This window comes from Pleurodeles waltl, chromosome 6 (genome assembly GCF_031143425.1).
Source record: "Pleurodeles waltl isolate 20211129_DDA chromosome 6, aPleWal1.hap1.20221129, whole genome shotgun sequence".
NCBI lineage: Eukaryota > Metazoa > Chordata > Amphibia > Caudata > Salamandridae > Pleurodeles > Pleurodeles waltl.
In genome coordinates, this window is record NC_090445.1 from 1,514,677,435 (window position 1) to 1,514,703,149 (window position 25,715).

At 43.3% G+C, this 25,715-nt stretch overlaps 1 protein-coding gene across 1 annotated transcript in view; it reads left to right on the plus strand.

Moving 5' to 3' along the window:
• Positions 1-6,111: 6,111 nt before the first annotated feature.
• Positions 6,112-25,715, plus strand: part of LOC138301021 (taste receptor type 1 member 3-like) — a 75,430-nt gene continuing 55,826 nt past the window's right edge. Inside the window, exon 1 of the mRNA XM_069241044.1 lies at positions 6,112-6,229. The gene's annotated coding sequence lies outside the window, so the exon portion shown is untranslated. The remainder of the gene's footprint in view (positions 6,230-25,715) is intronic.

A 25,715-nucleotide genomic window follows, 5' to 3' on the forward strand; every position in this document is an offset into this window, starting at 1 on the left:
TCAGACATGTGTTTCCTTGAGGCTCTTTGGTGGACTTCTACAGGACCGTGTGGACCTTGCCGAGCCTATCGCAGGCCAAGCGAAGGCATTGCTGAGGAACTGTGCACAGGATCACTTCCCAGTTGCGCATGGAGCCACAGGGGTGCTTGTTGCAGGGTTGGTGTGCTCAGGTCATCAGGACTAAGGTGCTCTGGCCTTAGTGCAATAGGTTTTGGGTGACCAGTCTCTGTCTGTGACCTCCGTGCTTCCCAGTGCCTGTCGTGGAGCTGCCTCAGGCACATCTCTCGTGGCGAGATTCCTGTCTCACTGGAATTCCTTTGAGACCTTTGCCCCTGGATTGCCAGGGGACCAGGTCAGAGCCTCATGCAACCCCAAGGGTGGATGATCCGAATGGCTTGGTCTGCTCTCGTGGGCAGGTGTCTGGTTCCCGGGGGCTCAGGGCAGGTGTTTGGTTGGTCAGCCGCCCATGGTGCTGGGGATGCCTTGCCAACACCAGATTTTGCTGCTGACTTTGGCTCCACTCGGGTGGTGCTGTGCTCCCCAGGTGTTTAGGGTGGCATCTCGGAAAGATGACAATCTTGTTACATCTTTCTGAAGATCAACAGGTGGTGGTATATTCTCTGGCAAAAGGATGATGAGGGACTTTGTGGCCAGTGGCAGTTGTTGCCTGGCGTGTGCAGTTGGCAACAACAATGCCATCGTGGTCAAGCAGTCAGTGGCAGGACGGTCGAGCTGGGAAGCGTGGGGCATGGACGCAGTTCGTGCATACTGGTGGCTGCCAGTTGGTCCACCTGTGGGGTTGTCTCCAGTGACGTCTGCCCACCCTGGTGGTTGACTTGTGGTGATGGATGTCCTCTTGTCTGCTGGCACGAGTCCTCATACCTGTTGCTCTACTCCTATTGCATGCGCACCTGTGGTGATGTTGATCTTCTGTGTGACCGGTCTGTCACACCCTTCTTCTCTCTTTCCCCATTCACGTCGTGGCATTGTGCCATGTCCTTCTCTACTCTATCCTTCTCGATGTGGCGTCATACCACAGGTTGCATGTTGCGCCACATGGGCTTCTCACTGGCTTGTGCTGCACCTCTGCCGGTGCATCGTCTTCTGTTGCAGCCTCTCACAGGCTGCATACTGCCTGTCGGACTTGATCCGCTCTCCTTGCAGACCTCTCGCAGGTCTGGTCTGTTCCGGGATCTTCTTGGTGGTTGGCTCCCTGACTGGAGGGTCACTGTCCTCTTCTCTGTGTCTTTAATCGAGGTCGCCGCTCATGTGCCTCGAGACTGCAATGTCGCAGTGCTCGCTCCTGCCTCTGTTTTCTTGCAGAGTTGGTCAGTTCTGCTTACCTGCTGAACGATGGGCCAACGGTGGTGATCTTGAGCTGTGGTGTGACCAGCTGGTGTGACCTCTTCTCCCTGGCATTGCGTCATACTCTTGGAGGGCTGACTGTCTCTTGGCCCGTGTCGTCAGGGTCACCGATGCGGAGCTCTACGTGCCTCTTACATTGTTCCTTTCCTTCATGGGTGCTTTTCGTTGGCACCTGGTGTGCCCATTTTCTTGGCTTGCTGTGGTGTCCTTCACCCCTGGGGGCACGTGGCACTGTCTTCCCGTTGGCGGCGGTGTCAGCAGACGGCTGCTCGGTGCTCTGCATGCCACACCCGTTCTTCTGGTGTGCCACATGGCACCTGCATCCTTTTTACGCTCTTGGTGCCAGTCTGGGGCAGCTTTAGACAGCAGCAGTCTTGCATGCATTTCTGCTCCTCGTGCGCCCTTCACCTGTGGGCACGGTATGTATCTTGGTGCTGCCTGTAGAGTCCAGCTGGACTCATTCTAGTCTTTCTGCCAGCCACTCTGCTGAGGGCTGGTCTTACATATGTAACACACACCCACCCAACACAGGCGTCACCAGTCAGGTGACCCTGCCAATAAAAGGGGCCAGGCGTACGTGCCTGAGGCCAGTCTAGTACCACCCTACCACCGTGTCTGCGTCCCGTTACTTACCAGCATGAGGGCCTAGGGCCCCACATTACATTGGCGACGAGAGGGTTCAATCCCACGTGGCAAGGAGTATCTTCTGCGATGTGCTGGGGGAGAAGAAGGCTGTCGCAGCCCCACCAATGTTAATGAGGGGGTGAGTGCTGCCAATCGGAGCGTCCGCAGCACTGCCAGAACGGCTGCGGGCGCCGAAAACAATTAAAGCGCTGCGAGGCACGCAGTGCTGCTTTTCCCCGCGCCCCCCCAAGAGTCGGATGCAGCGCGGCCCGCAGCGTGGGAGAAAGCTGCTGGGTCCGCGCGGTATGTGGGGGGAAATGGCGCTGTTGCGCGCCGTGGAAAGGAGAGGAGAATGTGCCCAACCATGACTGGGTCCCGGTCGCCCCCGCCCCCGAAAAAAAATGAACGCGGTCCGCAGCGTGTCCGTGCTACTGCGGCCGCGTATGAAGAATGTGGGGCGATCGGCACCGACAACAGGGAAGATGACCGGGGGCCGTTTTCCCCCCTTGGTCCTTCTAATTTGGCGCTGTAGCAAGCCGTGCGCAGTGAGGGGAAGAAGTATTGTGGCCGGTCGCCCCGTTTCATTTTTAAATAATGGTGCATTCGCGCACCGAAGAAAACTTGCCCAGGGCCGCCCCCACCCCAAAAATGCCGGAAAACGGCCGCAGCACGGAGGACTGCTGCGGCCGCAACTTGAGATCACCGATGGTGCTGGCATGCACCAAATATGAAACGAAAATGCCCAGGGGCTCCCCCCCCCCTTGTCCCAGCAGGAATTCAAGGATGAGGTGCAGACACGCACCAGGTGCCCAGGGCCGCGACCCCACCTCCCAGAAATGAGTAAAGAAGAGAGGTGCTCACACGCACTTACAGGAAAGAAAAAAAGCAGTGCCCGGAGCCCCCACCCACCTCACTGAAGTCCTGCCATCTGCATGCCTCTTCAAACGAGGCTGTGCAGTTTAAAAAAAAAAAACAACAATTGGACAGAAAGGAAAAAAAAAGAGGAAGAGAAAAGGGAGAGAAGTGACAAAATAAATAAAATTGAACTTACCTGCAGCCCCCACCAGCATGACGAAGTCCTCCCAGCAGCATGCCCTCCTCACCGGCATCTGTTGAAACAAACGAGTCGGTAACAGGAAAGACTGTCTTTCAAGCTAGAAAAAAAAGTGCACTACTGGCATCCAGTGGCCAGAGTTGGTATTGCACCCTATTTCTGTTTTAAAGGTAAAAGAAGTTTGGATGAAGGGAAGTTTACAGCAGCACCTTCAGAAAGTGACTGCTCCAAACCAAGAGTGCGCCCGTGGACAGAAACGGCGCAAAAGACGGAAACGGCGAGGAAGAAGGAAGCGACGCGGGCGACGCTGCAAAAGAGAAGGAAGCGACGCGGGCGACGCTGCAAAAGGGAAGGAGAAGACTGCAGCTGTCCCAGCCAAGCTGCAACGGTGAGAAACGGACGCAGCGCCACATGAGGTACGAAGAGAGCGCGCATGGTCTGCGCAGCCCCTGGTGGCCGTCCGCCGCCACCGACAAAAGAACGCCACATGCCCCAGCAGTGATGGTCATCACCGCAGGACAAGAAAGGGACATGCCAGGCGTTGCCACAGGACGCCCAGAAAAAAAAAAGAGACTGACACGTGCGCAGCGAGCACAGAGAGCTGCGCCCGAGAATGTGACGACATGGGTAAAGTCCGTGAAGATGGAGAGAGTACCCGAGAGCGTGACGTAACGCACGGGAAAAGAGGCCATGTCAGCTGGCCGCGCAGCGATGGAAGATGGCCACTGTTGCCCATCAGTGAGCAGGTCATCTGAACTGACCAACCCTGCCAGAGCAGATGGCAGGAGTGAGCGCCGTAACAGCGCAGCCTCGAGGCGCAAGAGCGGCGCCCTCGAGTGAAGAGAAGGAGGAAGAGAGCGGGGACCCTCCTGCTAGAGAGAGGTCCACCAAGAGGATCCGGGAACGGACCAGACCGGGAGAGGTCTGCCTGAAGAGCAGATCATGTGCTACCCTCAGGACTCAGCCCGTGAGAGGCTGCGATCGAGCAAGATGCACCAGAGGAGGTGCAGTGATAGGTCCATGTGACGCAGCATGCGACCTGTGGCACAACGCCACATCGAGGATGAAGAGGAAGATGCACCAGCGAAGGTGCAGTGATAGGTCCGTGTGAAGCAGCATGTGACCCGTGGCACAACGCCACATCGAGGACGAAGAGGAAGATGCACCAGCGAGGTGCAGTGCAAGGTCCATGTGCCGCAACATGTGACCTGTGGCACGATGCCACAGCAAGGAGAAGAGAGAGTGGCACGATGCCAACAAGAAATGAGGAGAGGAGTGTGACAGACCGGTCACACCACAGATCAACTCCATCGCAGGTGTGAAAGTGGAAGGAAGTAGAGTGACACAACTGAGGACTCGTGCGAGCAGATGAGGAGGTACCCATCAGTACAAGACAGTCACCGGGGTGAGCAGAAGTCACTGAAGACAGCGATGTGGGTGGTCCCCCACGCTTCCCAGTACGGCCGACCTGTCACCTGTCACCGGCTGCTTGGCTGTGATGGCATCCCTGACGCCGACTGCACAGGCCACACAAGACCCGCCGTGGCCCCTATGTCCATCAAGTGGTCCTTCCGCTGAAGAAGCCGCCGCCACCTGTTTGATCTGCAACAGGATGAAAAAAAACATCATCATCATGATATGGTGCATCGCCCAATCATCGAAGGAGGAGCACAGCACCACCTGAGTGGAGACAGTCAGCAACAAGAACCGATGCTGACAAGGCATGTCTGGCAACGTAGAAACTTATCATCTGAACACTTGCCATGAGCACTGTGAACCAGACGCCTGCCGGTGAGAGCAGACCAGATCATTTGGACCATCCACCCTTGGGGTTGCACAAGACTAGGACGTGGCCCTGTTGGGAGTTCAGAGAGACTCCTTTGGCGTGGCCGATGTTGGCCCGCACAGCCCACGCAGTCCCGTCGCAATCCAGGGACAAGGGCCTCCAACAAATTCCTGTGAGAGCGGAATATCGCTGAGAGAGAATGCATCTGAGACAGCTCCACGTCAGGCATCCGGCAGCACGGAGGTCTCATATCGAGAGACTGGTCACCTGAAGACTTTGCACTATGGCCAGAGCACCTGAATCCGGATGGCTCGAGCAAGCGGACCCTGCATCAACAACCCTTGTGGCTCCATGCGAGACTAGGATGTGGTCCTGTAGGCTGTTCCTCTGAGACGTCTTTGCTGGGCCGGAGATAGGCAAGCACAGTCCACACAGTCCTGTGGAAGCCCGCGAAAGGGCCTCGAGCAGACTCCTGCTTGATGGAGATCTGGCACGAGAGGGAAGACTGCCGCTTCTCTGCCGCTGGACTCCCAGGCGCCCCAGGCCGTCACGTCATCTGCAGTCTGAGGAGGTAGACAATCTCCAGAGTCAGAATGCCGTCCAGAACTGTGTACAGTGGACTCCCCACTGCTCCAGATGCACCTGCATCAGAAACTGTAAATAGACTTTGACCACATGAGCCCAGGCAGGACCCGATCAACAATATCCAGCGAACTGTGAGGTCGTGGACAAGCAACTGAAGTATCTGGACTTCGTCCACGCAGTGTTCGTGCCCAGCTGTACCTGGTTAAATTATGGACTCGTGCGGAGGTGTCCGGGTGCTCCCAGCTGCACCATGTCCACTGCAATTCTGCAGTCTGCCTGTTCGAGGCCGAGAGACTGATTGTGGTGCTTTGTTGTTGTTTCTTTTACAGGTTGGACTTTTGTTTGGTTCCTCAATAAAGTTTGGGAGGGATGTAGAGTCCAGCTGGACTCATTCTAGTCTTTCTGCCAGCCACTCTGCTGAGGGCTGGTCTTACATATGTAACACCCACCCACCCAACACAGGCGTCACCAGTCAGGTGACCCTGCCAATAAAAGGGGCCAGGCGCACGTGCCTGAGGCCAGTCTAGTACCATCCTTAAACCGTGTCTGCGTCCCTTTACTTACCAGCATGAGGTCCTAGGGCCCCACATTACACTGCCGTTTGTTTTTGCCAATGCTTGTTGTATTTTTGAAAACACAAAACAGGCACAGTACCTCTAGATGGCAGTATGGTAGCATTTTCTTCCTAGGTGATTGTCTTCTCTATGGCTGCCGGCTGCTCGCGATGAAGATGTCTGTGAGAAGCCACGTTGCACCGGAGCAGCTCATCAGCTAGTGGCAGTCCTGGCTGGGCCCTCTGCAGACAGGCAACACTGGTAAGAAGGGCGGTCTCCCTGTGTGTAACGGCTGTGGCAGCCTTCCCTGCACTGCGGGGTGTGCTAGCCCTCACAGGCTGTTCTCTGGTTGTTGCTGGGGTGGGGGCAAGCATTGCCATGCGGCAGGAGTGCCTATTTTCCATCGAGGCAGTGCATCCCAGTTTATCCGCCCCCCCTTACCACACACATTGTTCCTTTTCTTGGGTCACCGCATTACAGGTGGGGATGGGGCTCTTTTGTACTGCCCACTGCGTGCAAGCCTCTCCAATGCGTTCGGTGGGGTGGGCGGCAGGGCCACTGCAGGTCTCCTTGGTGAGGCCTCTGGCCTTTGAGTTCACACACTTTCCTAGTGCGGGCTCCCTTGATGCTGGGGCGGGCCATCTCGCCTCGCTGCAGGTGCACTTCTGCACCCTTCCCTGGCACCATGTTTCTGTGCAGGGCAGCCCCATCACCATGGACGCTGCCACGTGGGTGCAGGGAGGGTGGAGTTCACTGGCACCCGGTTTTCCGTGTTACTGTGCCTCTCCCTGGGGGGCACGACAGGTGCATAGCTACCTCCATTGCCACACGGGCACCGAGGTTGAGGGCGGGGAGGGGCCACTTTCTTGGGGGCAGCTGGACAGCCCTTCTCATTTCCCATGTGCTGTGGGGCTGGGGCTGCGTTGCGCCTTCCACCTCCGGGCCATGGCAGTCTCTGTACCTTCGGGGTGTGTGGGACTGCACATCCTCTGGGGGTATGCAGTGCTGGAGAGTGGTTTCTGTATACACCCGGGCTCACCTCTTGCCTGAAGGGTGTCGGACAGTGCTCCTGTTTCCCCACGACCTTTCAGGGGCTAGGCTGGAGGCTGCCGGGGACCGGATATCTCCACCGGGGGGCCATCCGGTCGCACCGGTGACCTTTGTGCTGGCCGTGGGTGCCTTAGGCACAGGCTACTCTCCCCCGTGTAGAACAGCAAAGTAGTGGCCAGCACTCACTCATCGCCATTGTAGTGTTGGGGGCCCTAGGCCCTCCTGCTACTAAATAAGGTGACACAGAGACATAGTTGTAGGTTCGTTTAACTGGCCTCGGGCACATGCGCCCAGCCCTTTTTATTAGCAGGGTCACCTGACTAGTGACGCCTGTGATGGATGGGTGTGGGTTGAGTGTGGAAGCCAGCCCTTAGAGTGGCTGGTGGAAACACTAGAAAATGTCCAACGGGACACTACATTATTGCTAGTATTGCTGGGAGTGTGGTGTTGACACCAAGTAATAGTAGTACAATTCCTGGAGTTTATGAATGAAGAAATTCCAGAAATAGAAACCCATAACTTGGAAAGTCACCGTCCCGCCGGACAATCTCAGTAAGCAGAAAGCTTAAAAAAAGACTCCAGAACTGACAAGGAGTTTCCAAGATCAAACCATTAAGCAGGAACGTCAATTCACCAAAATGCCTGGGGTAGCGGAAGTGACATCATATACCATTTAACTTTTACTTTAACGCACGCATGCAGGCTTACACATACATACACATTCACACAAACACACACACTCTCACTTCAACATGCTCTCATCTGCAAGCATGTACACAACATATATTTAAAATATTTTTTTACTATCTCTGCTGCCACGGAAGGTCATACTCCAGCTAATTGTAATACATTCTTTATTACAGTAATAGAAATAATAATTCGATAATATTCTATAATATTTATTCACTATTACTGTAATAACAAATTGACAGAAAGCAAGTGGAGCAGCAACATGAGGATGAGCTACTCTTGTATACCTGTCACTTATTTTGCCACCTCTGAGGTCAAGGGTCACAAAGGCACTGCCAGTGTCCCAAGGGGAAAGCCTGGGGCTGCAGCTGGGACACCTGGCGACTCCTAAATGACGTCTATGCCATTAAGGTGAAGAGTAATGCAAATACATATTAATGGAAGAAACCAACTGAAACAAAACACAAGTCTTGTCTATTACAGCAAGAGAAGATCTCACCACAAGTGTCCTTCTTGGAAGGGCAGGTCATGTCAGCCGCAGGTCCCTGCATAAGGAGAAAACGTGGAGGCTCCAACCTTCATTTTATGTCCTATCAGATGGGTAAAAGCCCCAATCATTGCAGACCCAAGAAGGCTGTGTCACCCCCACGCTTGAAGGGAGAGAGGGAAGTGGTATCAAGCCCAGCACTTGTGGGGGTTCAAACGAGGAGATCAGTCTTTGTGGGTAATCCAAAGTTTGGGGCAGTGAAAGTTCTGCCAAACAAGCATTACCAATGCAGTGGGTCTCGCATTTGCTCGAGTTGGAGCTATTAGCGTTGTAAATTCCTCACTGGACTTTTCTTGCCACATAAATTGAAAACGAAAAGTAAAACAGTTGACATAAGCAAGCCAATTCAAAGCACCATGGCCGCCATAAGCATGAACGCGAAGGAGAGACACAAAGGGAAAAAGAAATTTGCTTGCAGTTTCGCTTATCTGCAAAAGTGCAATTATCCATGTAACAGGATCGATGGCCAAGGATGCAACAAAACTGCCTCAAGGAGGGACAAACGTAAAGCATTTACCAATGATAAAGGATTTTGAAAAACAAGACCATGAAAGTGATGGGCATGCGGTGGGCGTGGTTAAAAGCCCAGAGACAGATTACAACAGGCCAGAGTGCTTGCGCGCATGACCTAAAAATGACAGAGCTCCTGGCCTGCCAAAAACACAATTCCCCTACCTCATTTAGAGGCTAAGTAACTGGTAGGTATAATCAGATGCTGAATGCTCAGCTGTCTCCACCCCCTGATAGCCTTCATCCAGGACTCTGTCTGCTACAGGACTGCTGGTCAGGACCTGACTGGCCATTCTGCCACCCTGGCGTTTTCCCAGTGGGCTGCAAGCTAGGGAATTCTTTCAAAGAAGGATGGGATGACGTGACCCAACTATGAACGTTCTATATCCCATTCCACTTACACTCACCTGCTGTGCTATTTCCTGGTTGGAACATTTTGGCCAATGCTGATTTTGTTTTCCAGCCTGGCTCTGCTACTAGTTCACAGTGAAAGTCACCTAGTCTATTTTGGATGAAGCAACTGTCATTGTTTTTGTGTGCCTGGGACTGCGTGGAGAGACATTTTTATTCTGTTCTGCTGAATGAAACCCCTCTTAGAGCCATTTATACATTAGAGCAAAAAAAGATGCTGAGAGGGCTGAATCATCATGGAGGCCTGCTCTACATGCAGCAGTACCTGGAGTGCATATGCCTCACGGGGAGGTGCATTTAGGTACAGAGGTCCTGCCAGGATGGCAAGAATCTTCTGAGACTGTGGGCGCTCTTCTGCCAATCAGCCGAAGCATGGTTCTCCACCAACCTGGTGGGCTGGCAGGCCTCCAACCAATCTCAAAATTACCTTTAGTCTCTACAGGATACCAGACAGATTTATCATACCCTACCCATGGGCAGGAGCTGGCCTTACGTCTTCATAATTCAAAAGGTGCTTTCAATTCTTTCTCAATCCCTTATGTATCTTTGGGAAGTGCCCCGCCTTCCAATAGCTACCCTGCCTTGATCTAACTTTCAGAAGCCCTTGATTCATTTGTTTTGCTCCCAGGAACTCTCTGTTCATTTCTATAGCCCCAGCTGTCTGTCATTGCTTTCTAGAGCTCCTTCTGTCTTCTGAGGCTGACAGAACCTTCTCATTTCTTATTATAGTTCTCAGAAACTTCACGTTAGTTATAAAACTAGCAGAAACTATCCATTCATTTGTATATTTCCACAACATTATTTCCCACAGCTCACAATATCTGTAGACCATTAAATCAATGAATGCCATGTGGTTGCCTCCCTGGGTCGATACATGTGAATATATGAAGGGTCAGGTGGGAATATGGTAGGAAAAAAGGAAGCTAGATACAATAACAATCCAGGGGGAGCATTAGAAATCAAAGGAGTGCTAACTAGAGACAGGGGGCATCTTGAGTTTTAAAAATGAGTTGTGAACTTCTTTGAACTATACGATACGCATGTCAGATAGTGGTATTAAAATAGCTATGCAGGTTCCGGGAGCTACAACAAGAAATGAGTGGGTTTTGCAACTGATCCGAATTACAGCCAGCTCACGTGAGCTAATAAATGTGGATGCCGAGGGTTTCATGGAAACATTTACAGGGGGTTTGAAATGTGTGTTCTTTAGCAACTGTTGGAATAAAAGTGTTTTCAATTTGTAAACTGGGTAGTAAAAGAGTGGCCCACCTTTGCAAATTGGGCCAACACTAAATCTAATGTTTGCAACAATATTGGAGATAGGTAATATTACAGTACGCTAGGTTGACATCTAAAAGATAAAAACATTAACAAATCCAGTCTCTACTAATCACCAAGTGCTATTGGTGTGTGACACTTCCCTCAGTTAGATAATATCATCCACAATGCATCCTTCTCTATCCTTCAATCTTGTCTCGTTCGTTCTTCTCTTTTTGTTCCACATTTCTACCTTTGCTGTTTTCCTCAGAGCTCTAGGAAACTAGCATCTTATTCTGGTTCTGAAAATGTGATCGAGATGTAACTCGGAGCGCTTTGCAGCAACTACATCAACCTTGCCAGATGTTTGCTACTCACAAGTTTGACTGATCGTAAGATTTAACATATCCCTTTAACAGATTCTGAAAAGCCTGTGCAATATATTTGAAGCATAACATCAAACAGTGCTGGATGCACAGACCATACTTGTAGAAGTTTACTCCTTATGTCAGCCTGCCAGTGGATATAGCTAGTAAGATACCTCGGAGGTCAATGTTCATTTTGTGGTTAAAGGAGGGCAACCCGGAGGTGCCAGGCTCAAATCTTGTTGCTGCAAACTCGAACTTTAATTCGTTAATGGTGAATGAAAAAAAGCAGCAATGAGTTGGGTATTAGCAATGCCTGATAAAAGTACCTCTAAACTGCACAACTGTGGTAACAAGTGGTAACTAGAAGCATTGGTAAAGGTAGATCCGTGTCTCTATGCAGTGCTTAATTTGTAAATGAAAAGGTGCCGGTGCTCGAAGCTCTCCTATTAAACACGCAGCTGCTGCAATTAAAAGTGCGAGCATATAGGCCTGTATTTATACTTTTATAGCGCCACATGTGAATCATTTTTTTACGCAAAAGCGTCGCAAACGTACAAAATACAATTGTGGCGCTAAAAAAGTATAAATACGGCCCATAATACTGAGGCAGAGTAATCCTGAAGTCACCTTGGGCGTCTTCAATCCATTTACAGCTAACCCTGCCCCTTCAGCTCACTGGCAGCTTCCGGCTTTTCCCCTTTATGACGCTTTTTCGTTTTTCTCTTCCTCCGTCTTTCCCACATGTCTTTTGCTCGCATTAAATGCTTGAAACAGAAAACTAAGCTCCGGCCCTCAAAAATAAGTGCTGGTGCTCAGCACCGGAAACAACAAGCACAAATTAAGCACTGTCTCTATGTATTTTCATATACACCCACGTTCATAATAAATGGAAGTGTACCGTTCAGGTGGGCAGAGCTAAAACTCTGTCTTTCTATTGCAGCAAAAGTGCCAATCCTATCCCAGGTAAATCTGACAAAACTCTGAAAATATTTTTAAGGTTCTGCCTCAAACATTTGCTGCGAGCAAAAGACATGTATGGGGAAGACGGATGAAGGGAAAAACGAAAAAGAGTCAGAAAGGGAGGAAGTAGAATGCTGCAAGAGTCAGCTGAAGGGGCAGGGAGTGGCTTTATATGGATTAAAGAGACCCGGGATGGCTCCAGGACTACGCCACCTCAGTATTCCATGTTCACATATTTAATTGCGGCAGCCGCGTGTTTAAGAGGAGGGCTTTGAGCACCAGCACCTTTTTATTTACAAATTAAGCACTGCTTCCTACCCAGAAAGGGAGACTCGGTAGTGGAATATTTTAAATGCTCTCTTTTCCCTTTTCCCTCATTGGTCTGTGGATAACGCACTTTTGGCACCCTAAATGCAAGTACAGCAGAGCGGAGAGGAGAGGCAGGATACAAGAGAAAGAAGAAAAGAAAAGGGAATATATGGATAGAACATAGGATTGAGAAGAAAGAGGACATTAGATATGGGGTGTGAAGCAACAAAGAGAGTTGAAGCAAGGCATTAGAGAAGTATGTGGTCTCTGTCGGATACAGTGGTTGGCTTCTGGTGATTAATACCTTCTTTTGCTAAGTACCATAGCACCCTTGCTATGCCACTAGAAATTTCATTACAAGACCGGAGGCTACCATAATGTATCAGCCTTTTAATTGCCTCTCTCTTGCAGCACCTTTAAAGAACATTCATAACAAAGAAAACTTCCAAAACTGAAATTTAAACAAAGTATAGGTCCCTCGGCATCAGACCACTCCTCTTCTTTTAAATGCTGCTCCTGTTCAGATAAGTGCCTCAATGACTACTATACATATAAATGATAACTGTTAAACGCCTAAATATTTTATTTGAAAGAGTTAAGCTTCTAATTTTCAGAAGCAGAGGGTGAGAAAGTATATGTCGTGTATAAAGAGTGTAATATAGCTTTTTTAAATAATTAATATGTTAGTTTATATTTCAAGATTATGATAGATTTATGTATAAGGGAATTCATTGAAATATCGATATGTTTAAACTGTTTAGAGAAATTTGAAATTGAGTGTGGGATTTAATAAAAGCAGTAAACGGGATTTGAACTTTAAATTATTTAACCATAGAAAGCGCGAGGTCATGTCTACATTTAAACATTAACTGCAAAGTTGTCTACGTATGCACCTGTGTTCGCAGACGGGAGATCGCAAGCAAAATAATTACAGTGCACTTGTTGGGACGTACAGGAAGCCCTGGGTATGTCTCACAGGGGCACGTAATTTAAAGAAGTGGCTGCCAGCCTATATGAGAAGTGACGGCCATTTTTAATTGGGCAGTAAGGGATTGAAAAGACTATAAATCTGTAAATGTGTGTGCTTTAAAACGATCAGTTGAGTAGCAACGGTCAGCTGTTGTTTGGGTACACACTGAAAGGAGCGCTTGTGATTCAAAGGAGAGTTCGGCAAGTTTAGTAACTTGATACTATGACATCAGAAGGAGATAGTGTTGAATTAAATACAACTGAGAGAGGAATAAGTGAGGAAAATATTTGAAGACTGATACAAAATTAAGTTAGAGCTTCTGTTAGAGAGGATGTGGATATTGTTGGAGAAGAGTATTGGTCATTATCTGATGATGAGGGTACGAAGAAGAAAACTACAAAAGGAAAGAAACTTAAAAAACCAAAACGTTAGGAAAAAGAAAAGAAAGATGGATTGAATTCCATTAAAAAGGAGCGTGGCCATAGCTGCATGCAAAGTGAAGGTGTCCTTAGGGGCACACAGGACCTATCAGATGATAAGTTTATGAATTATAATGAGAAAAATGGTAAATGAAATGATAACATACTTGATGAATATATCTTTGATATAAATTAAGATGATGATTTAAATGTTGACATTAATGATGGCCACAGCACCTTTTCAAAAGTGGTACTCAAAGGAGAGAAAATGTTTATACCAGGAAGTATTCGCCATCCAAAAAGTGCTTTTTGGTGGCCTGTGGATCATGTTGGGAAATATATTAAGGAATATATTAGGAAGACTCTAGCTAGAAAGGTTAGAAATGTCTTGAAAGCAGAGTACGCTAGTCCTCAAATTGAAGAGAAGATGTGTTGAGCTCCTAGCTTGGATCCCAATATGATTACTTTTTTTATGTAAGTTGGAAAGAGACCCTTGCAAGGGTCTAGAAAGCGATTTAAAACGATGTCAAGATTGGCTTCTTGATATACTTGAAAAATTAGCAAAAAATAATGGATGTGGCAGAGGTGGTACACATTAACGCTGAACAAGTGGATGCATAATTATTAGGAATATGGAGCCAAAGAGCAATTTTGTTTTTGGGAGATGCCAATGCAGGTCTGCTGGCAGAGTGTAGAAAGACTATTTTGATGGGAATTAGCCCACAATTGGAGGATTTAGCAAATAAGGAAGCAGTAGAGGATGCTAAAGGTTTGTTCTTTGGTGAGGGGATGGTGAAGTTAAGTATATATGTGTAAACATTCACCACATTAGGTAAAGTACAGACTAATTTAAGAAACGTATTTGGGGTGGTTTTGGAAGGACCGGCAGACAAGAACGTTATGCTGACAGTGGATACCAATACAATTACAATTATGGAGGAGCTGGAAGAGGGTTCCAAGGTTCAGCAGGTTTCTTCTCACAAAGAGATTGTTCAGGTTCAGCAAGAAGCAACAGAGGAAGAGGCCGATTTACAACAAGATCATAAGGTGAGTAAGGAGATTTGTATTGGTTCATCCCCCAAAAAGGTCAGTGGTCATTTGAAGAACTTTGTGGAGAGGTGGGAAGAAATAACGAAGGATACCTGGGTTTTGAAATCAGTCAGGGGTTTCGAAATAGAGTTTTGTTCAGGTACCAGTTCAGAAGAAAGAACTGAAAGAATTATATTTAAAACAAGAACAGAAGGTAATGGCAGATGGAGAGATAATGGCAATGTTGGAAAAGGGTGCAATACGACATGTAGAGGAACATACAAAAGGGTTTGTAAGCACAATATATTTAGTGGAAAAAAGGAGAAAGGATGAAGGCCAGTGATAAACTTAAGAGAGTTAAATCAATTCTTGGTTTACAGACATATCAAGATGGAGGGAATCCATCTATTAAGGGGCACACTGATGCAAGGAGATTGGCTAGTAAAATTGGATTTGAAGGATTCATACTTTACAGTGCCCGTGGAAGAGGAAGTCAGAGATTTTTACAGTTCAGAAGGAGGAATAAGCTATATCAGTTTCTCTTTCTACCTTTTGGCCTATCACCAGTGCCATGATGCTTTACGAAAGTGATGTGTGTGGTGGTAGCTCATTTGAGAGAGATGGGATTGCGCATGATAATATACTTGGACGATATTCTGATCATGTCACAAAATATAGAGGAGTTGATAGATAAGTTGAAAGTAGTGAGAGATCATTTGGAGTACTTGCGTTTTATGATAAATAAAAAGAAGTCAATTATGACTCCAACTCAGAAGTTAGAGTTTTGGGGTTTCCAGATAGTCACTGTTGGAATGGAGTTGGTGCTACCAGAGAGGAAAATGAAGATGACAAGAAAGAAGGTGTCACTGGCGTTGAAGAGAGAGAGGTAATGTTGAGTGATTTTGCATGATTAATAGGCTTATTTTCATCTTTGATACAGGCTATTTTCCCTGGTCCATTGCATTACTAGGCATTGCAGAGAGTGAAGGCAGAGGCTTTAAGGAAGGGATTATGGCATGGAGACAAGGTGATACTGGACCAGGACGTGAGAGACGTGAGAGAATAGTTACATCAGTGGATGCATAATCTACAGACATGGAACAACAGAGCGATTTTACGATGTGTACTGGATTATGTACTGGAGACAGATGCCAGCCTTTCAGGTTGGGGAGCTTGGATGGAAGAGCAAGAGATGGGAGGTGTTTGGTCTATGTAAGAGAAAGGACATCAAGTAAATTGCTTAGAGATGATGGCTGGCCGCATGCTTTGAGGAGTTTCAGAAGTGTGTTACAGGGTCAGACAGTTTTGATGAAAATGGTCAATATATGTTGGGTGTCTTACATATATTGTTTAGGGGGAGCAGATCCTGGAACCTGTCAAAGATAGCTAAGGAGTTGTGGTTCTTTTGTCTGTAACACAACTTTGGTTTGTGAGTAGGGTATCTGCCGGGGAAAGAATTCAGTGGCGGACTGGAATTCAAGGCATATCAGGGATTTCAGGATAGACCTGATTTGGGGTCCATTAAAAGTAGGTCTGTTTGCGAGCATGTTAACGTTTTAAGTTCAGAAGTATTACATTTGGTTACCAGATCCAGGATTGTCAGGGATAGATGCATTTCAGCAGAAGTGGACAGAGAACGGGAGCTATGCATTCCCTCCATTTTCAATGATTCAGAGGGTGCTTCAGAAAAAGAAGAAAGATATGTTAGTTGATTTTGATAACACCTTTTTTGGTATCACAGGTGTGGTTTCCAACAGTAATGGAACTGGCTGGCGAAGTTCAGTTTTTGATTTTGGCAGAGGAAGGAATGCTGACGAACGAGGTCGAAGAGGAACATCCTTTAAGCATGCCTAACATGTTGAAACTTCTTGTTTGGAAAATATGAGGGGATCTAGAGTTTTCAAAGGTCTTTTGCAATGGATTTCAGAACTGCTGGAGGACTCATGGGCACGAGGAACTAGAAAGGAGGTACAAAGCAATATAGATGTTTGGGTATGTTGGTGAGTGGAAAGGAGCTTGGATCCCGTGGAGGCCAATGTGGTAGAGGTAGTGAATTGTTTAGTAGAACAGTTTGAGAGGGGTCTAAGATATGGGACATTCAATTGTTATAGATCAGAAATTTCTGCGGGGCAAGTTATGATTGGAGGAAAAACTGTAGGAAGAAATATTTTAGTTTGTAGAGTACTGAAAAGCATGCAACTTAAAAAAACACGTAGGACTAGATATGACATGTTATGGGATGTATATTTGGTTCTGAAATTATTTTTAAGTTGGCCCATGAATAGATATTTAACTCTAACAAATCTAGCCATCAAATTGGCAAATCTCTTGTGTTTGATTTACTGCAGAAGGGTATCTGATGTCCAGTGTTTAGAGGTAATTAGTAGGACAAATTGTCCAGATGGAGTACTCTCTGAGATATGGAAAAGGACTAAAACTATGTCCAAGTCAATATTTTATCCAAAGTTTGAAGAATGCAAAAACGTGTGTGTGGTACAATGTTTAAAACATTATAAGAGTAGAGTTTTCGAGAACAGAAGGGAAGGTGAGTATCAATTGTTAATTTCGTATGTGAAGCCATTTAAAGCAGTAAGTGCATCTACAGTTGCAATATGCATTAAAGGTGTTATGAAACAAGCAGGAGTGAATATAGAAATATTCAAAGCACATTATGTGAGGGGAACCATGGCAAGAAAAGTAACTTGGTCTAGAGGAAGGTTAGAGGACATTTTGAAAGCGACTGATTAGTCAAATGTGGGTACATTTGTGAAATATTATTTTAGGCCAATAGAAGATAGGTCTGAAGTGGTGTTAAAGGGCTTTCAACATACATATTGGTGGTCTCATGTCTTGTGATGAAATATTGATTCTCAGATTAGCATGAAAGGAGAATCATGACTTTGTTAAAGGCACATAGGCTAACATTATCACACCCACCTCACACCAAGTTAAAAAAAGAAAGGGTGAATAGGGATAAATAATATTAGACAAACATAGGTAATTTAACCTTCAGTACAGGATTAACTGTAGATATGGTATTTGATTTTTTACAGCAATTGTAAAGAAAAAGGTACATATTTAGTGGTTAACATTTATTTTTCTTTGCAGACACGCAATCTTAAGAAAAGAGGATGAAGTAGAGAGTTCATTCCTTTGCAATCTTGCACTTAAAAGAGGGAGGGTGTTCTAAGGCAGAGGGACTTATTCTTTGTTGAAATTCCAATCCTGGAAGTTTTCTTTGTTATGAATGTTCTTTAAGGGTGCTGCAGGAATGGCAATTTAACGTTGATGCATAATGTTAGCCTCTGTGTATGTCTCCCTTACTTAGTAACTCCTCCAGCCCTATACAACAGTGCATGAGAGAACCTGCAAAACAGAGTATTATTCCCTTCCTACCTCTATAGAGTTTGTACTGCACAGGCAAGTGTCCATAGTCCATTTTCTCACTAACCTCCGCCAACACGCAACTAGTGAGCTGCTGCTGCCACTTTGGGTTGGTTAATGCACAATTTACAAGCACATTCAGCACCCACAGGTCTATGGTCAGGGAACATGGGGAAGTAGCAATAGTTGATTGTGTGACAGTGGATTCATTTTCAAATTAGAACTGCACTCACTGCTGTGGCACACCTGCTATGACGGCATGATGCAGTTCCTTCCACACCATGGCAGCTGCCCAGCTAGTGCTGCTCTGTGTGCCGAGTGCAACCTACCATCACCTGCACAGTGCTGCCAGCTGCGGCATCTTGGTGATTATAAAACATTGTTCTCTACAACAGACCACACACAGATATACAAAGCAGTCCACATCACAAAACTGGTCCACATACACCCACAAACCTGACACACACTAACCAGTCATCTTATCCCTAATGACACTGCCAGACTGACCTATACGTCAGTCCAATGCTAGTGTTCTGGCAATTGGCGGAATGTGTGGCATACAGAGGAAGCTATGCAATTCAATAAGGTGGGTAGGGTTGAAACTTTATTGTATCATTGTCTTTGACCATCCTGCTTCACCTTTTATAATTCTGGTTGGCCTAGTTTGTTTTCTTGTACTTCAAACTCTTGTCATCACATGATAGTTTGTGTACAACAATCTATACTCATGATCAAAGGGGCCTTTGTCCCTGCTTCCCTGAGTAAGGAATTACGTACTGGCTCTCTGTGTTTAGCTCAAATTAGTCTATCATGACTGAGGCCGCAAAAGACTGCTGAGCATAAGAGGTGTGTGTATGGTAGTGAGGTTGTGCCTGAATACATGACAGTGCCCTGGGTATATATGTATATAATCCCATATATCATAAACCACTTCATAGATTAAGAGTTAGTCAGAAGCATGCTGTCTTTTATTCCCTGTATGTTTCCTAAATTGCTCCTCTCTGCTGGAACATTTGCCAGCCACTTGCCTGTAGTTGCTTTGGCTTCACATTGCCTTCAATGGAGCAGGAAGGTTTCTTTGTGTTCATGTTCTCTAGGCGAGATTAGTTCGAATGGGTCAGCGGTGACCCTAGACCACTGTCCCACTAGGGAGCGATATTTACATATATCTGAACTCATTGTCTCAAAGGAATCTCTGACAGAATATCGGAATGAACAATATTGAGTTACAGATATATTGTGATAAAAATATCGATTACAAAAATATTGTTTTCCTATACTTATAATGAAAATTACAAAAATATTTGAAAACATTGTTTCACACTAATATCATTAAACAACTTAAAAAATATTGTTTTTAATATATATAGTTTAAAATAGTAAATATTTAATAGTTTAACATGTAACATTAATATAATGTAATTTAAATCAGTTTAAATAATATTTAATACTATATATAAAAATATGTGTATATGTTTATGTATACATATATATAATAATGCAACACTATTATTAAAAATATATTGTTTACTTCATATTAAATTTTCACGATTTTTTTAAATTTACTACAATTTTATATATATATATATATATATATATACATATATATGCATATATATATACATATATATGTATATGTATATATATATAAATACTAACAAAGCAACAGCAAAACTTTAAATAAATTCACAGATTAATCAAACATAAAATATTCTAAAATCAAAAAAGAAATTTACTGAAAATATTATAAACAATTGTAAAAATGTATATATAAGTAAATTATATAATATTAAAGAAACAAAAAATAGTAATATATATTTAAACAATATTAAAAAAGTATTGAAGTCTGGTAATAATAGATATACTTTTCCCACTTCAGTTTATGCAACAGTACGGAAAGCGTATGCTTTCAGAGAGGTCACATTTACTATTCCCACTCCAGTCCGAGCAACAGTAGGAAACGCATTGACTTCTGAGGGGTAAATTATACTGTTCCCACTCCAATCTGTTAAATAGTAGGAAAAGCGATGGACTTTGGAGGGGTAATATTTACAATTCCCACTCCAGGGTGTGCAACAGTAGGGAAAGCATTGGACTTTGGAGGGGTTAATGTACTATTCCCCCTCTAGGTTGTGCAACAGTAGGGATACTGCTTCACTTCAAACACATAAAATATTTGAATAACCCTATGAATTTACAACAAATATAATGCTCCTAATATGAATATTACTATTTAACCAAACATAAAATTATATATAAAAATAGTAAACAATTTAATAATGTACATGATTATTACACAATTCAATAATTAATTATCACTATACAAGAAAATGTTATATACATACTACTTAATTAGCTTCCCACACTATACCCCCACAAATCTAGAAGCCCACACTTAAAATATTACTAAAATAATAAGTATAACAGAAGTAATATATTGAATAATCAATTAATATATTTAATAATAAATGAATAAAGAATTGTTTAATAATTATTACTTAAAGAACGTCCCACCCTATGCCTCTATTAACCGAGTAGCCCGCACCTAATAAATAATTTAAAAAATATAATTATTACCCAACTCACCTAATTCATAATCTTTTAAATAATTACTAATAGCTCCTGCCTCAAATGTAGTAGATCATCAGGGGCGCTTTGTAATCCCATTAGATCACATGGAAAAGGGGCTTTTCTTCCTAACTTAAAAGTGTACAATATGCAGTGTGTAACCGCCGCTACATATGAGGCTGGAATATGGGGTTTCCATACTGTCTCCCGTCTTCAAATGGAGGAAAACCAAATCCTCTAATGGTTACTGCACCTACCACCTTCCACATCCAGTTTTATTATCCATTCTGAGCTTAATCAAGGTTATTCCACAGATGAGAGTCATTTGGCTCCTCTGTTGTTGTGGGACAGTGTATGGGTCAATCCGGAAACGTCACTTTGTAGGTTAAAAAATCTTGGACTGCCTTAGTTTCGAGAAGGGACACTTAATACTGTGGTTAAATTACATTTGTAAAATACTGGGTGCCCTGGGTTTGTCCTCTCTGTTTATAGATCCTGGGAAAATAAGCAAAATGGACAAAATAAAGGTAAAAAATGCCTTTTTTGAGTATTGTGAAGAAGAAAGATTGAAAACTGAACTACTGAAGCGCACAGTGTTGGCCTAGTATAGATTTATTACATCTGTGGAATCAGCTCTTTGCTTAACTCTTGACCTTACACATTGGGAGAGATCTATTCCCTTCTGTTTTATAGAGGGTATGGCTTTTTACACTTTAAAAGAGAGTTTGATCTGATGGGAGACGTTTCACTGTTTTGCCTATGCAACATTGTAACTCATTAGTCACCATACCATTTAAAAAAAAAATGTTTTTCTATCTTTCAACGTAAGCACCTTCTGAAGCCCTTATGAAAAATGTTAGGGCATTATCATTGTAAAGAAGTTCTATTTCACTTACAATTATTGAGCTCTCCCGAAATATGTTTCAGTGTGAGTTCTTTTTTTAAGTCCGCAATCAGACCCAGAAGTTGTTGGATGGGTAATTTTTGCTCAGCATGCGTTCATATGTATCTCTGGAGGATTATTTACTTAGGATATATGAATTGTTTCATCATGTCAGTTGTTGATTTAGAGACTTTAATGGAGTGATGTCATTCTCTAATTTTTAGGAAATTTATGTATCACTATGAACTGCTGTTTTATTTATTTTGTGTTTTATCTATATTATGCTTTCCTTTATGACCTAAACAGGTCGAATAAAGATGTGTTTGAATTAATAATAAATTGATAATTAATTGATAATAAATTATTTCTTAATGTACTTCCCACCCTATACCCCTACAAACCCAACAGCCTGCACTTACTACATAACTTAAAAAATAATAATACACAGTTTACATAATTATTAATACATTAAATAATTATTAATAAATTAGTTATTAATTGTTAATTAATTATACTTACTTTTCTTCCCACCCTTTACCCCTACAAACCTAGTAACTCAGTGTGACACTATAGATTACTATTAGCAATAAAACTAAAAATTATAAATCACTTAAAAATTACAAAATATATTGTAAATAGTGTTAACAATTATACAAACAATAATAACACATACAAATAATATATGAACTAAAACACATGAAGACAATTAAAAAATATTTTTACCACCTTATTATTCAAAACGATATCAACAACAAAGATATTTATGAAAACAATATTACTTACCTAAAAATTTGATATTCTTGAAAACAATATTTCTTTATCACAATATTGTTTTTCTGATATTTCTGATATTTCTGTAACTCGATATTTGTCCAAACACCATCTCAAAGGGGCAAGTTGTCACCTTTCTTTGGGAATCCAGTGCCAAAGCAAAGGGAGACTGTCACCGAATTCTGAGCCCTTTCCTAGGTGGGTCTTCTAGAAAACAAACGGACACATCTGGTTGCGGCATGTGGATTGGCAGACTGTCAGCAAGGCAATGCCCAGTGCAATAGGGAAGGGAGATGAGAGCTGCCTGTGCTGTAGCAGATACTGTCTTTCAGGGAACTGATGTATACTTACTGAGCTTGCAGCTAACGTGATGATACCACAGATATACTTCTGTTCAGTGGCATAACATTGGCCCCCCCAGACCCTGCGGTGCGGCCCCGTCTGCCCCCGAGGTTCATGGGGTCCACGAAGCACAATACAGATTGGCTGTGGCTCTGGGACAGTTAGTTTACATAACACACAGTCAGTCGAGGTGTTTTTTTTTTTTAAAGGTAACTCAGCTTTATTATAATCAAAATACATATGGGTTATATACTGACAATACTAGATATCTGTCATAATGATAATGATATAATTTTAAAAGGAGTTGTAAAAGCTGTTTAACATTTTAAAGTATAAAAAGGGGAGGAAACAAGAAAAACGGAACAAGACCATTTACAATGCGAAAAATGCATTGGAACTTCAACAGTTAAATAAAAAATAAAAAGTAATATTCAAAAGAGCATAAATGTAAGCTAAGTTTAAATTAAGAATTCATGGTGGCTTAAAATTCTCAGTTAATGTACAATTAGTAGAATTACAAGCAAAAGCATTAAGATAATCAGTCAAAGGTAACCAGTACAAATCTCTATTTATGGAAGGGCGGCATAAAGAGGTAAAAGCAATATCTAATCTATGGTAGTGCCAAACATTATTCCACCAAGCTTTATAGGAAATATTGGATGAATTTTTTCAATTGAGAGTAATTTGTTGAAAGGCCAAAGCTAACATGAGATCCAACAATTTTAAATTATCATCATCTGAAACAATGTCAGCAGAGAGACTACCTAAAAAAAGCACCAGCGGAGATAATTGGGATTACAAACAAATGAAAAATGCAGCTAAGCTGACACCAAACTTTTCTCCAAAAAGAGACAGTAGGAGGACATTCAAAAAGGATATGCATAAGATCTTCCTTTGGGCTATCGCAAGACCAGCAACTTGGAATAGAGGATACAGAACATTTTGCTATAGTAGAAGGGGTAAAATAAAGTCTGTGATAAAGAAAGAAAAATGACGGGTGGTGGAAGCTGATCTGGATATTTTATAAGCTTGATGCCACACCTTATTCCAAAAGGAAACAGTCCAGGTACATCCCAAATCCTATTCCCATTGAGATTCAATTTTAGATTTAGGACGTGTCAAAACAGGAGACTGAAAAAGTTTATAGATATTTGATGCCTTAGGATATGAGATAAGAAAGGAGGCCAAAGAAAAGACTAATTCCGAAGAAGAAGAAGGGGAAGGCAAGGAAAAAAGTACATCAAGAATAATATTAATAAGAAGAAGATATTTAGGCATAAATGAATTGGGACAATGAAATAGAAGTTGGAATTGTGAAAAAGAAAATGGAGTATTATTGGAGAATAAATCCTTGACTCAAAATATATTTCTCTGTCGCCAGGATTTCCAAAATAAGTTTTTTTTATTAATAGTGATAAGACAATTATGCCTAATAGGGGAATTCAGAAAAGAGGAATGAGAAACCGATGGAGGTAAATAGTGAGAATGCAGAAGAGAGCAAGTATGTTTAAGAAGCAGAGAGGAGATAAGTGAAATATTATAGGAAAAGGATACCACCTCACTAGGGGAAAAAGGCAAAAGAAAAGAACACTCAGTATCCAACCATAATGGAGTAAACCTAAAGTCTGACAGGGAGACCCACCTAGAAGCTTGGCGCAAACAAAAGGATTTGTGATACAATCTAAAATCAGGAAAATTGACTCTTCCCTCCTGTTTAGAATGGCGAAGATGACTAAGAGAAATTCAAGATTTCTTATTGTTCCAGAGGAATTTTGACAATTTGGAGTCCAATTGTGTAAAAAAGGTACCAGGTAAAGGAAGCGGAATCATGGATAGGATATATAATATGTTAGGAAAAATCATCATTTTAATGGAATCACGACGACCCCACCAGGATAAAAATAAGGGATTCCAAGCCAGAATCGATCTATCAACTTTCTCCAAAGCCTCTGAAATATTTACTTCAATGGACTTTTTAATGGATGAAGTGAACCAAATACCTAAATATTTCATCTTGGAAGAATTCCAGTAAAAACCAGTGATATCAAACGATGCTTTAAAACAAAATTTTGTTAAAGGGAGGATTTCAGTTTTATCTGAATTTATCTTATAACCTGAAAACAAGGAAAAATCCTAAATTTCCCAAAGTAGAGACGGAATCGAGAGCTCAGGGTTAGAGATATATAAAAGTATATCATCTGCATATGCCGTTAATTTTAATTGTTTCTCGCCATACTGGAAACCTTCAAAATTAATGTTATTTCTAATACTGGATAGAAAGGGCTCGAAAGCTAGAATAAATAAGAGTGGATAGAGCGGACACCCTTGACGTACACCTCGGCGTAATACAAAATATCTAGACAATTTCCTATTTACCAATATCGATGCCATTGGAGATTGATAAAGCAAAGAGATAAATTAAATGAAATGAGACCATAAACCATGCCAGGCTAAAGCTTTTAATAGAAAAGACCAATCTAACCGGTCGAACGCTTTCTCAGCATCTATGGAAATTGCCGCTAAAGAATACGACAAAGCGTGAGCCTTGCTGAGTACATTAAAGAATGTTCTAGAATTGTCAGAAGCAAGTCTACCTTTGACAAAACCCATTTGTTCCTTACTTATCAGCGCAGGTAAAAGGGTATCAAGACGTAGGGCTAATAATTTAGCAAAGATTTTATAATCTGTATTGAGAAGAGAGACTGGTCTAAAATTTTTACAAAAAGTATGATCCTTACCATCCTTTAGAATTAGGCAAATCGAAGCTTCCTGAAATGTGCTCCCTGTAAAACCAGAACCTATGAAGAATTGGAAAAGTTACAAAAGTTTAGGAAGTAACAGGTCAGAAAAATGTAAAAAAAAGTTCCACTGTAAATCCATCCGGACCAGGAGTTTTCCCTTTTTTTTTAGAGATTGAAGGGCTTTAAAAATTTCTAATGAAGTAATATCTGCTTCAAGTGAAGTAGCATCAATCAGTGTCTTATTAGGGTTTGGAATATTCTTTAAATAATCATCAAACCGTTAAGGGGGTTGGGACTGACTCAGGAGTATAAAGTGTCTGGTAATAATTAACAAATTCAGCTAAAATATCTTCATCCTTAAAAAGGGACTCACCAGTATCTGAAATTTTGGACTTGACATTATGGCGTTGCTTTCGAACTTTTAAATAATTAGCCAGAAGCTTCCCCACTCTATTTCGACCTCCATAATAACGAGCACTACTACGTAGAAGAAAAGAGGAAGCATTATACGTTGAGATTTTGTTAAGTTACAGTTTTG